The sequence below is a fragment of the Ranitomeya variabilis genome, chromosome 1 (assembly GCF_051348905.1).
Source record: "Ranitomeya variabilis isolate aRanVar5 chromosome 1, aRanVar5.hap1, whole genome shotgun sequence".
Taxonomy (NCBI): Eukaryota; Metazoa; Chordata; class Amphibia; order Anura; family Dendrobatidae; genus Ranitomeya; species Ranitomeya variabilis.
In genome coordinates this window covers 1,060,088,351-1,060,102,213 of record NC_135232.1, presented here as the reverse complement: position 1 = coordinate 1,060,102,213, position 13,863 = coordinate 1,060,088,351, and positions in this window count along the sequence as shown.

The following is a 13,863-nucleotide window of genomic DNA, read 5'->3' as shown; positions in this document are numbered from 1 at the left end:
ACAAAAGACATATAGGTACTATACAGGTTACCAAGGGTTAAATCTCTGCTGGGCTAGGTTGCTAATACTCCTTAGTCACATGCTGTGAGGGAACCAGTCATATCTTTTGTTCCCCTATACTATATACACTCACCGGCCACTTTATTAGGTACACCATGCTAGTAACGGGTTGGACCCCCTTTTGCCTTCAGAACTGCCTCAATTCTTCGTGGCATAGATTCAACAAGGTGCTGGAAGCATTCCTCAGAGATTTTGGTCCATATTGACATGATGGGAAGTAATCGTAGGCACTACTATTAGAGGTGGTGCTCAAGTAGGTGCCCAAACCTTATAGTATTGTAAAGTAACTTGGCACACACGTGATCAAATGCTTGTGAGATTTAATAAAGAGAGTACATACAGACGTTTCGGTCAAAGACCTTCTTCAATGTACTAAACAAAATGTAACAAAGTAGAGACAATAGTAGAAACAATAAATAAAGTATATACAATAAATAAAATAAATGGCGGTCAGATACAGTAAATAGTATAGTAGTGATAACTGCTTAGGTAATGGCATCCTCATAGGTATGCTAATATCATATGTGATGCAGTTTAGTGAAGAAACATACTATACATCATGCACTAATCGTATATATAGGGTTTATATAAAGTGGCACCCAGACTAGGGATCTAAGGTGATGGGAAAATGAAAAAAATAAAGAGATGAGGAAGAAGGACCTACCCTCTCTCAGAGAGTCTGGTGAGCAGATTAATGGGGTGAAATAACCTGTAAATATACGTATGATATTTCCTTTTAATATCCCCATATGTATCATAGCTTGTATTGGGAACATAATAGTAGAGAACATACCCCTTTATGTGTCAGTAGGTGGTGACTACCGTAGTTGCGGTCTGAACAAAAATCCGGTGCTGTGGGATAAAGTAATATGGCTGTGAGTATATCTGACTCACAGACATCAGGAGTGGTTCGTGAGTGGACAGTTGCCCGGCTTACCTAGCGTGTCACGATACTTGACGCGGCATCCACCGCTTGTCCTTGGTGTAGTGATGTGCGCTGGTAATCGCCATTAAATAGCCGCGTTTGGAGACGCGCTTACCGGAAGTGCTGGGCCGGAAGTGACCTAGCAGGGTGGGTATGGCTCTATAGCGTTCCACTAGTGCTGCTGTGGGAGGGGCCGTGCATTCCAATGCGATCATGCGTGGTGGGGTGGTGCCCTGTAGTTCTAAGTTACGTGAGCTGCTATTCCAGATAGATAAGACAAAGCTCTCATTGTGAGGTGGTGACCGGTGGCCCTTCATGGTGATTAGTGACATTGAAGTAGCAGGAGTGACATTCGGTCCAGATAACATTAATATAATCGATTCTGTGGAGAAACATATGGGTGTTAGAATTTGTTATCAGCAATAAGGGCAACATTATACTGACAAAGATGGCACTTATAAAGGTTACAATGTAACTTAGAACTACAGGGCACCACCCCACCACGCATGATCGCATTGGAATGCACGGCCCCTCCCACAGCAGCACTAGTGGAACGCTATAGAGCCATACCCACCCTGCTAGGTCACTTCCGGCCCAGCACTTCCGGTAAGCGCGTCTCCAAACGCGGCTATTTAATGGCGATTACCAGCGCACATCACTACACCAAGGACAAGCGGTGGATGCCGCGTCAAGTATCGTGACACGCTAGGTAAGCCGGGCAACTGTCCACTCACGAACCACTCCTGATGTCTGTGAGTCAGATATACTCACAGCCATATTACTTTATCCCACAGCACCGGATTTTTGTTCAGACCGCAACTACGGTAGTCACCACCTACTGACACATAAAGGGGTATGTTCTCTACTATTATGTTCCCAATACAAGCTATGATACATATGGGGATATTAAAAGGAAATATCATACGTATATTTACAGGTTATTTCACCCCATTAATCTGCTCACCAGACTCTCTGAGAGAGGGTAGGTCCTTCTTCCTCATCTCTTTATTTTTTTCATTTTCCCATCACCTTAGATCCCTAGTCTGGGTGCCACTTTATATAAACCCTATATATACGATTAGTGCATGATGTATAGTATGTTTCTTCACTAAACTGCATCACATATGATATTAGCATACCTATGAGGATGCCATTACCTAAGCAGTTATCACTACTATACTATTTACTGTATCTGACCGCCATTTATTTTATTTATTGTATATACTTTATTTATTGTTTCTACTATTGTCTCTACTTTGTTACATTTTGTTTAGTACATTGAAGAAGGTCTTTGACCGAAACGTCTGTATGTACTCTCTTTATTAAATCTCACAAGCATTTGATCACGTGTGTGCCAAGTTACTTTACATATTGACATGATGGCATCACACAGTTGCCGCAGATTTGTCGGCTGCACATCCCAAAGATGCTCCATACAAGGCAGGATGGATCCATGCTTTCATGTTGTTTACGCCAAATTCTGACCCTACCATCCAAATGTCGCAGCAGAAATCGAGACTCATCAGACCAAGCAACGTTTTTCCAATCTTCTACTGTCCAATTTCGATGAGCTTGTACAAATTGTAGCCTCAGTTTCCTGTTCTTAGCTGAAAGGAGTGGTACCCGGTGTGGTCTTCTGCTGCTGTAGCCCATCTGCCTCAAAGTTCGACGCACTGTGCGTTCAGAGATGCTCTTAGGCCTACCTTGGTTGTAACGGGTGGCGATTTGAGTCACTGTTGCCTTTCTATCAGCTCGAACCAGTCTGCCCATTCTCCTCTGACCTCTGGCATCAACAAGGCATTTCCGCCCACAGAACTGCCGCTCACTGGATTTTTTTTCTTTTTCGGACCATTCTCTGTAAACCCTAGAGATGGTTGTGCGTGAAAATCCCAGTAGATCAGCAGTTTCTGAAATACTCAGACCAGCCCTTCTGGCACCAACAACCATGCCACGTTCAAAGGCACTCAAATCACCTTTCTTCCCCATACTGATGCTCGGTTTGAACTGCAGGAGATTGTCTTGACCATGTCTACATGCCTAAATGCACTGAGTTGCCGCCATGTGATTGGCTGATTAGAAATTAAGTGTTAACAAGAAGTTGGACAGGTGTACCTAATAAAGTGGCCAGTGAGTGTATGTGTGCTAGAATATTCAGGTAGTGTCAGCTATAGCTTGTCTAAACCTGGTCTGGAGAGATGGAGATATCCAGGCATTTCTTGTGATTGCACCGTGATAGCTGTGCAAACTTTTTGGTGAAAACTTTTTCCTTAACCTTTGCTGTTTAATTTAGTTTCTTGGCCTTATTGGATTCTTACTCTTGTTACCTAGTGTTTATTCCTGTATAAGTTCTGAGCGACTGAACTTCTGTTTTTCCCTGCCTGTCTTTTCTGTGTTAACCCTTTCACTTCTGCCCCCTTCTTCCCTGGTGGGAGAGGAGATCAGATTAGTTTGCTGCAGAAGAATAGTGAGCTACGAGACCCAGGCATCCCTACCATCAGTGGTACTCTTGAGGACATGGATAGCCTAGGGTCCCTTAGAGCCCACAGTCCTTGCTATCCTACAGTCACATTGTGACACAAGAATTGGTAACTTTGGCTGCTGCTACTGCTGTAACTACAGATGGGTCACACAGAGCAGACAGGAAATCGCACAACCGGTGAACATCAGAAAATCTAAAGCTTTGCATCAAGGAGTAGTGCAGTCACTGGCCACCAATTATTTTTTCAGGTTCACAAAGAATGGTTATCCATCGCTCTGTATGGAAATTTCTGAGTGAAATATGGCGTTCAATATTGACTGACCAATTGGTCCCAAAAGGGTTAATAAACAATGGTGACATCATGACCATTGACGTCTTTTTTGATTGGCAGCTTTCTGTTTATTCGCAGTGTACACAGAAAGATACCGATCAGTGGTTTGTGTGGTGGTTATACAGAGCTCATCAATCAAAATGGTATATCTGCAGCAGATAAAAAAGTCATGTTATCAAAACTGCAGCACTCGGTAAAGAAAGTGATACATCGCTGGATTCAAGAACTCTACCCCTGCATTATGCTGCTCTCAGATGGGGCACCTGCGGACACATTCCCTTTAAAATTAGTCAGATTTAACAATCAGCATGAACTACTATGACAGATCTGAAGCATATTAAGACTGGTGTAAATTTGCACTTTTTAAGAATTCAACAGTGAGGATAAATACTGTGCTTTACAGTTTAACAGTTTCAAACACAACAGTCATAAGTAACAACGTTAACAAAAGAATAAAGTAAATAAAGTACAGGTGTGTATTTACAATGATGTATTGAAGCCATGTGCACACGTTCAGTATTTTTCGCGTTTTTTTCGTGTTTTTTTCGCTATAAAAACGTGATAAAACACGAAAAAAACGCTTACATATGCCTCCCATTATTTTAAGTGTATTCCGCATTTCTTGTGCAAATGTTGCATTTTTTTCTGCGAAAAAATCGCATCGCGGAAAAAAAAGCAACATGTTCATTAAATTTGCGGAATTGCGGGGATTCCGCACACCTAAGAATGCATTGATCTGCTTACTTTCCGCATGTGGCTGTGCCCACCATGTGGGAAGTAAGCAGATCATGTGCGGTTGGTACCCAGGGTGGAGGAGAGGAGACTCTCCTCCACGGACTGGGCACCGTATAATTGGTAAAAAAAAAAAGAATTAAAATAAAAAATAGTCATATACTCACCTTCGATGGCCCCCGGAGTCTTCCTGCCTCTCAGGTGCATGCTGCCGCTTCCGTTCCTATAGATGGTGTGGTGAAGGACATGCGATGACGTCGCGGTCACGTGACCGCGACGTCATCGAAGGTCCTGCACCACACCATCTATAGGAACGGACGCTGCTGAGGAGATCGGCTGTCTGCAGGTGAGTATAACCATTTTTTTATTTTTTTATTATTTTTAACATGATATCTTTTTACTATTGATGCTGCATAAGCAGCATCTATAGTAAAAAGTTGGTCACACTTGTCAAACAGTATGTTTGACAAGTGTGACCAACCTGTCAGTCAGTTTTCCAAGCGCTGCTACAGATCGCTTGGAAAACTTTAGCATTATGTAAGCTAATTTCGCTTGCAAAATGCTTAAAAAAACGCGAAAAAAACGGGAAAAAAACGCAAAAAAAAATGCGGATTTCTTGCAGAAAATTTCCGGTTTTCTTCAGGAAATTTCTGCAAGAAATCCTGATGTGTGCACATACCCTTACAGTGATGGTCCAGCCATCTTCAGGGGGTGGGGGATAGGTGGAGATAGTGAATGGGCTACACACACACTTACACATAAAATGATTTTGATTAGGGAACGTGATAGGCCGCTCTGAACAAATGTGTTTTTAGGGAGCGCCTAAAACTGTACAAGTTGTGGCTGGTCCTTATTTCTTGGGAGAGAGCATTCCAGAGGATTGGCGCAGAGTGGGAGATGTCTTGGAGTCGGGAGTGGGAGGTACTGATTAGTGCAGAGGTTAGTTGAAAGTCGTTTGCAGAGCGCAGCGATCAGCTAGGCTGATAGACAGAAATGAAGGAGGAGATGTAAGGGGGTGCCGCACTGTGGAGAGCTTTGTGGGTGAGAACAAGTATTTTGATTTGGATCCTGTAGTAAATGGGCAGCCAGTGTAACGAGGAGGTTGTCACTCAGGATTTTACGGTACATGACTCCATCCATTCTCCCATTAATGAGGTGAAGTATTCCTGTGCCCAGATAAACACCCCCAAAACTTAATGTTTCCACCTCCATGCTTGACAGTGGGGACAGTGTTCTTTGGGTCATATGCAGCATTTCTCTTCCTCCAAACACGGCAAATTGAGTTGAAGCCAAAGACCTCAATTTTTGTCTCATCTGACAACAACACCTTCTCCCAATAACTCACAGAATCATCCAGGTGTTCATTGTCAAACTTCAGGCATGCCTGCACATGTGCATTCTTGAGCAGGGGGACCTTGCGGGCACTGCAGGATTTTAAACCTTCACGGTTTAATGTGTTACCAATAGTGATGAGCGAGTATACTCGCTTGGTTTCCCAGAGCATGGCCGGGTGGTCTGAGTATTTTGTTTGCTCGGACATTTAGTTTTCGTCGCCTCAGCTGCATGATTTACGGCTGCTAGCCAGTCTGAATACATGTGAGGAATGCCTGTTTGTTAGGCTATTCTCACATGTATTCAGGCTGTCCAGCATCCATAAATCATTCAGCTGAGGTGAGGAAAACTAAATGTCTGAGCACTACAAAATACTCAAAGATCACCCGAGTATGCTCAGGGAGACCCGAGCAAGAATGCTATTCGCTCATCACTAGTTACCAATGGTTTTCTTGGTAACTGTGGTCCCAGCTGCCTTGAGATCATTAACAATTTCCCCCATGTACATTTAGGCTGATGTCAGGACATTTTTTACCTTTTGTGCATTACTGCCCTTTTCCAACATGGCGTCTTTGGTCTCATGTGCACTTGTCTTCCTGCTATAAAAATCCACCCCAGCCTTCAGTCTGTGCTAGATTATTCTGCTTTGCATCCAGTTCCTGATTACTCCCTGGCCTTGCACCTGCACCTGCTCCTGTGAACCTGTGTTGGAGATCCTGCCACTCTGCTCTGAGTTCCTGCTGCATACACCAGTGTTCAGTAATCCTCCTTCATATGCTGCTCGTGTTACTTCCATCTGCATTTGTTGGACATGTAATCTGTTTCTGCTCTGCAAAACCTGAGACTATTAACCAGGCCTCCCTGGTTGAGCTAAAATATGATTTGAACTGCCTAATAGCATATCTATCTGTGTCTGGATTAAGTCAAGGATCTATTTGTGTCAAGTTTCCTCAAGAATAACTGTGCTTCATAGACTTTCGGTTTGTTTGCATCTACCTCTGAAGTTTCCTATTGACTGCTAAGCTGCGTTTATTATTTGCACCAAGTGTTGTGGACTTGAGTTTCTCTCTGCACCTGTTTGAATCACCGTGTGATAATATAAACTTTACCACTTATAAAACTGTGTCCTGTTGTCTTGTTCCACGCAAAGAGTCTCCTGAATTATCCCCTATAATTATTACAGCTGATCTTTCACCTTCCTCATGATCAAGGATACCCCATGAGGTGAGATTTTGCATGGCGCTTCAGATCGATGTCGATTGACAGTCACTTTGTATTTCTTCCATTTTCTTACTATTGCACCAACAGTTGTCTCCTTCTCACCCAGCGTCTTACGTATGGTTTTGTAGCCCATTCCAGCTTTGTACAGGTCTATGATCTTGTCACTGACATCCTTATAAAGCTCTTTGGTCTTGCCCATGTTGTAGAGGTTAGAGTCTGACTAATTGAGTCTGTGGACAGGAGTCTTTTATAAAGGAGCCTATGTAAGACAGCTGTCTTTAATGCAGGTAATGAGTTGATTAGGAGCATCTAACTGGTCTCTAGGAGCCAGAACACTTAATGGTTGGTAGGGGATCAAATACTTATTTCTCACTGCAAAATGCAAATAAATTTATATAATTTATATAATGTGATTTTCTGGATTTTATTTTTGATATTCTATCTCTCACTGTTAAAATTAACCTAGCCTTAAAATTATAGACTTTTCCTGTCTTTGTCAGTGGGCAAACTTACAAAATCAGCAAGGGATCAAATACTTATTTCCCCCACTGTATATGTTGTGCCTTGTAAGGGCTTAAGAGTTAAAGGGAATCTGTCATGTCCCGGAGGTCACATAGACTGGCCGGTGTCTGCAGAAGATCCCTGAGTGCTGTGCCCATAGAAGGGAGGATGAGGCATGTATTTCTGAGGGAGTGCAGAACGCAGGCGTGGGATTCCGGGGCCAAAACTGACACTGAGGGGAGGGGTAAGTATTACAATGAGGACAGTAGGCAGGGATTTCTTACAAGCACCGCACGCCCCGGAGCCTGGAAAAAATCAGTAGCATAAAGACAGAATATAACGTTTCTTAGCAACAACACCATTAATATGAGGAATACAGGTAAGGCTAGTGTAACATTTCTATTACCTGAATGCCCATATTAATAGGTCAGATTCCCTTTAATTTATGACACTGTGAGTCTTTCTTTTTTGAAACCCTGCGTCCTGCTCTGTTATCTCCGCTCTACGATAGGCATATTTTCTTTTTTGCCCAGAATGTTTCTTTGGGAAAGAAATTACGATGTTATTAAGAAATATATTAGGGAATTCCTGTATATGTAGTGTGCTAATATATATATACTTTATGACACTCTTCATTATTCTACATTGGGAATATCAGTTTTATGTAAAGTCTTGCACATTTGGGAAATTCAGTGTGAATGGCAATTAGAGCTGTTGACCTCAATGTCACTTTTTGGATTTTTTGCCAAGGATAAATCAGCACTTATCTAATTGCATTCAGTGCTGCATTACTGCATCAAATGCTCAGAGATGTGAAATGAACACCAAATAGGAGTCACCTATTTTTAGTCTTCTGTCTGATAATGTGAGATACTACTCACGATTGCTAACAATAGAGGCGTTCGTACAAAGTGTTGATGAGAATAAGGGAAGGTGTACATGTTTATTAACTTTTAAAGACTTGTCTGTATTTCCTAAAGACAAGACAAAAGTTTTGAATGGTGGGGATTTAGATCTAGGAGAGGAAAACCCCACTATTCTCTAGAATGAAGCATAAAGTACTGTGTCCATCCAGCTCCCATTGGCATTTGTTGGCTGGTATAGCTGGCAGTAGCAGCTCGCACTATGGGATAGCATTAATGGTCTGACAAGGGATATCAGACAGGGGCGTGTATAGAAATCATTGGGGCCCCATAGCAGAAGCTTTAATTGCCCCCCATCAACAAAAAGAAATAATTAACATTTGGCGGGGTCAAAAAACGCATATCTCACTGCAGCGCCCCAGAGTCCTGGTCGTTGCAGTAACGTCGCTCTGCCACTAAGGGGAGTGATGTTACGTCTGATTGCACTAAAGGAGTTCACCTGATCAGGTAACACACACACTACACTTCACACTCCGGCCACCAGGGGGAGTGGTTCTATCTAGTAGGCCACTCCTCACACTCTGGTAAAACTGGGGGTTGGACAGGAAGACGGGGAGAAGTAACTGGGAAGAGCTAGAGAGAGGACCTGTCAGGGATGGGGTCCTGATAGATTCCTCAGAAAGGACAAAAAGTGAGAAAACGGGAATACAGCAAAGAGGCGATAGGACCAGAAGGAGTCGTGCTGTAAGATCGAGGCAACATCCTTCTGAGGCGCAAACAGTCGGTGGCCGGAACGCCGAGCAAGTAAGAGACTCTAAGCATTACTTCAAACCACGGCAGGACAGTCAGTTATAGGCGGGCTGTCTCACTCAAATCACCTAAGAAGACATAGGGGGCAACATTTGGAGAGGGGCGACTCTAGGGTCCCGGAAGAGCTCCGAGCCTACCCGTCATATGGGTGCGTCCTATCCATATCATCTGGGGAGACGAAGAAGAACTTCATAATCGAGTTGTGAGGGAACTTCAGAAACAGACACAACAGTTGTGGGGACTCTCCCGTAAGCACAGCAGGGAAGGACCACAACACACAAGCGCTAGAAGGTAGGCACAGATTTCCACCTGCAAAGGGAACTCTGGAGGTGCCATCGGACCGGCCAGAGTCAGGTAGCCCGGTTAACCGCATTCCGGACTGAGGATCCTGAAGCCTTCAGTAAAGAGGTAAAGAGACTGCAACCTGGTGTCCTCGTTATTCACCGCGACCTGCACCACACCACAACATCATCACATCCTCAACTTTCACTGGACGCCCCTCAGCAGGGTCACGGACCGGGCCTAGCCACCGTGACAACCCCAGAACCGAGACACAGAGGCCCGGTACCGGGTGCCCCTCGGCCCTGCGGCAGTGGGGGCGCTCAAACTTGGCATCACGAACAGGATCTACTTAAGCCTGAAGAATCAGGTCATGTGTGCCTTGGAACAGTGATTTATTGTGCTTGGACTGTGACTTATTGCAAAGACTGTGCGTTGCCACTTGCTGCCAAAAACCGCCGCCATTACAGCGCTGAGGAGAGCGCAGGAGGAGAAGAGGGGCGTGGAGTAGGTGTGGACCAGCTGAAGAGCGCGAAAGACAATGGCCGCCCAGTCTAAACATTTTTGCATCCTGAGGACGTGTCCGTCAGCAGCCGAGGTCCGCCTTCTCATCCTCTTTGGAGGGTGGAGACCATGGAGATGGGGCCGCCCACGAAAGAGACCACGGGAAGAAGACACTGGAGAGGAAGAAAAGATGGCGACACCGGGAGCACCGCGTGGGGACGACCCGAACCATCATGAGGCTGCACCACCTGGCACAGCCCCAGATGCGCCATCGTTGCAGGAACTGGCCCTTACGGAGCTACCGATGGGCAGACCCAACTGTCCACCATCTGAGGAGTGTGTGGCCGCAGCCGAGGCCCGGCAGATAGCACGCCGCCGGGAGGCCGACGCCTGTGTGACCGCTCGGCTGGGCCAGCCTATGGAGGTCCGCCTAACTCCGGTGTCCCCTGCTTCCTCCGTCCCGGCCGCGGCAGAGTGCGAGCTGCAGGCACAGGTGTTATAGACTGGTGGTTTAGGAGCAACATGGGACGTGATCTGGAGGAGGTGGTACCTTTACTGACCGCAGACCCTGAACTTAACACAACAACTAGAAGTAGCCGTGGGATGTTCCTGTCACTCCCTAGACACCTCGTCACAGCCGGAGGACTAAATACCCCTAAAGATAGAAACAGGAAAGCTATCTTGCCTCAGAGAAAATCCCCAAAGGATAGACAGCCCCCCACAAATATTGACTGTGAGTGGAGAGGGAAATGACATACACAGAATGAAACCAGGATTTAGAAAAGGAGGCCACTTCTAGCTAGATAGATAGAACAGGACTGAATACTGTGCGGTCAGTATTAAAATACTAGAAAAATCCACCACAGAGTTTACAAAAATCTCCACCACCTGACTAAAGGTGTCGAGGGAAAATCTGCTTCTCCAGAGCTTCCAGCTTAACTGAATAAATCCATACTGACAAGCTGGACTAGAAAAAACAAAGAATGTACTGAACTATTAAGTCCACAACATATGGACTGCAAAGAACCAAGCCAGGACTTATCTTTGATGATCTGGTCAGAATAGCAGAGAAATCCAAGCAGAGATGTGAATCCAACCAGGAACATTGACAACTGGCACTAACTGAAGGACAGAGCCAGGCTAAATAGCCGAGCCCGAATAGACAATCAGTGGAAGCAGCTGCAGACTGCTAAATCCAAGGAGCAGCCGTACCACTTATAACCACCGGAGGGAGCCCAAGAACAGAGCTCACAATAGTGCCACTTACAGCCACCGGAGGGAGCCCAAGAGCGGAATTCACAACAGTACCCCCCCCTTGAGGAGGGGTCACCGAACCCTCACCAGAGCCCCCAAGGCGATCAGGACGAGCCAAATGAAAGGCACGAACCAAATCGGCAGCATGAACATTGGAGGCAACAACCCAAGAATTATCCTCCTGGCCATAACCCTTCCACTTGACAAGATACTGAAGCCTCCGCCTTGAAAAACGAGAATCCAAAATTTTCTCAACCACATATTCCAACTCCCCCTCAACCAACACCGGGGCAGGAGGATCAACAGAGGGAACAACGGGCACCACATATCTCCGCAACAAAGATCTATGGAAAACATTATGGATGGCAAAAGAGGCTGGAAGGGCCAAACGAAAAGACACCGGATTGATAATCTCAGAAATCTTATAAGGACCAATAAATCGAGGCTTGAACTTAGGGGAAGAAACCTTCATAGGAACATGAAGAGAAGATAACCAGACTAAATCCCCAACCCGAAGCCGGGGACCAACACACCGACGGTGGTTAGCAAAACGTTGAGCCTTTTCCTGAGATAACGTCAAATTGTCCACTACATGAGTCCAAATCTGTTGTAACTAGTGTTGAGCGATACTTTCCGATATCGGAAAGTATCGGTATCGGAAAGTATCGGCCGATACCGTCACAGTATCGGAATCCAATCCGATACCGATACCCGATCCCAATGCAAGTCAATGGGACGAAAATATCGGAATTAAAATAAACCCTTTATACACTTGTAGGTTCATTCTACATGAAGGAAAACAACTAAGAATATTGTAGGATGTATTGGGGGACGTGGCGGAGATATTAAAGGGACAGAGGTTTAGCCCAATGTAATAGAATAGCAGGATTTTTTTTTTTTTTTTATGAAGTTCGGCGTTAGAAAGAATTTGACTATGTTTTTTTTTTTTTTTTTATGTCAGATATTGATGTTTCACTACTTCCACGCCCTTCACCTTCTTTTTTACTTCTCCCACGCTTTCTTCTTAATTATCCTCATCATCAGCTTCTTTGACATCAACTTCTTCACCTTATTCATCTTCTTCATCTTCTACCTATTATTTTTTGGGTTACATTGTTCATATTCTTTTTATTTTACTATTATCTTCATCATATTCAACTTCTTCATCATATTCTTATTTGTGACAGGCATTCCCGTAGTTGTTATCTATAAAAGTTTGAAGATTACACCTTCCGTTCTGCCTGTCACAAAACAGTTACATTTGTCCGCGTTCAGTTTGGCCTGCAGCATCAGGCTTTATCCAGGGGCACCACGAGGAGGAACGGACTCACCCCCATACACTGCTTAGTCTTCTTCTGCTTATAATTTACATAATATTTTTTGCTCTGATATTTTGTGTTATGCTTAATGTCCTTCTGCTCTTTGTTCTGCAGCCTCTTGTTCTTCTGCTTCTCGGTCTTCCAGGTCGTCGTCGTCTCCAGGGTCGTCGTCTCCGGGGTCGTCGTCATCGGGGTGGTCTTCAGGGTCGTCGTCTCCGGGGTCGTCGTCATTGGGGTGGTCTTCGGGGTCATCGTCTCCAGGGTCGTCGTCATCACGGTGGTTGTCGTCTCTGGTGTCGTCGTCATCTTAGGGGTGGTCTTCTGGGTCATTGTGTTTAGTCTCTAGAACTTGGAAATGTAGCAGAAGGTACAAGAAGGCTGAGAAAATGCCGAGAACCAGCTGATGGAACTGGAACTCGGATGGCTACCCGAAGGTCCAAGAGCCAATGGAACTACCGAGGACCAGCTGACGTTACTGGAACCCGGTTACTAAGCAGGAGGTACCTGTGCTGAAAGCACTACCAAGGACCACCTGACGTTGGTGGAACTCGGATACCCAGAGGGAGGCACCTAAGCCAAAGGCTCTGCCCGGAACCAGCTGACGGTACTGGAACCAGGATGGGGAGCAGAAGGTACAAGAGCAAAAGACACTGCCGAGAACCAGCTGACGGTGCTGGAACCCGGATGGGTAGCCGAAGGTCCAAGAGCCAATGGAACTACCGAGGACCAGCTGACGTTACTGGAACCCGGTTACTAAGCAGGAGGTACCCGTGCCTGAAAGCACTACCAAGGACCACCTGACGTTGGTGGAACTCGGATACCAAAGGGAGGCACCTAAGCCAAAGGCTCTGCCCGGAACCAGCTGACGGTACTGGAACCAGGATGGGGAGCAGAAGGTACAAGAGCAAGTGTCTGCGTGGCTTTTGCAGGACACGATGCCGGCTGCACAGCAGGGGAACAGCTGGCGGTGCTGGACCCCACTGACACATTGGCGAGGTGTTTTTCTCTGTGCAGCTAGCACATCTGGGCCCCAACTGGCGGTTTGTTAGAGCCCAGGGTCAGCAGGAGGAGGAGCAGGAGGAGGAGGAGCAGGGGGAGGGGAGTGTAGGCCGAAGCCTGCACTGGCGGCAGCTTTGGGTCTGTTGTGTCTGCGTGGCTTTTGCAGGACACGTTGCCGGCTACACAGCAGGGGAACAGCTGGCGGTGCTGGACCCCACTGACACATTGGCGAGGTGTTTGGCTCTGTGCAGCCA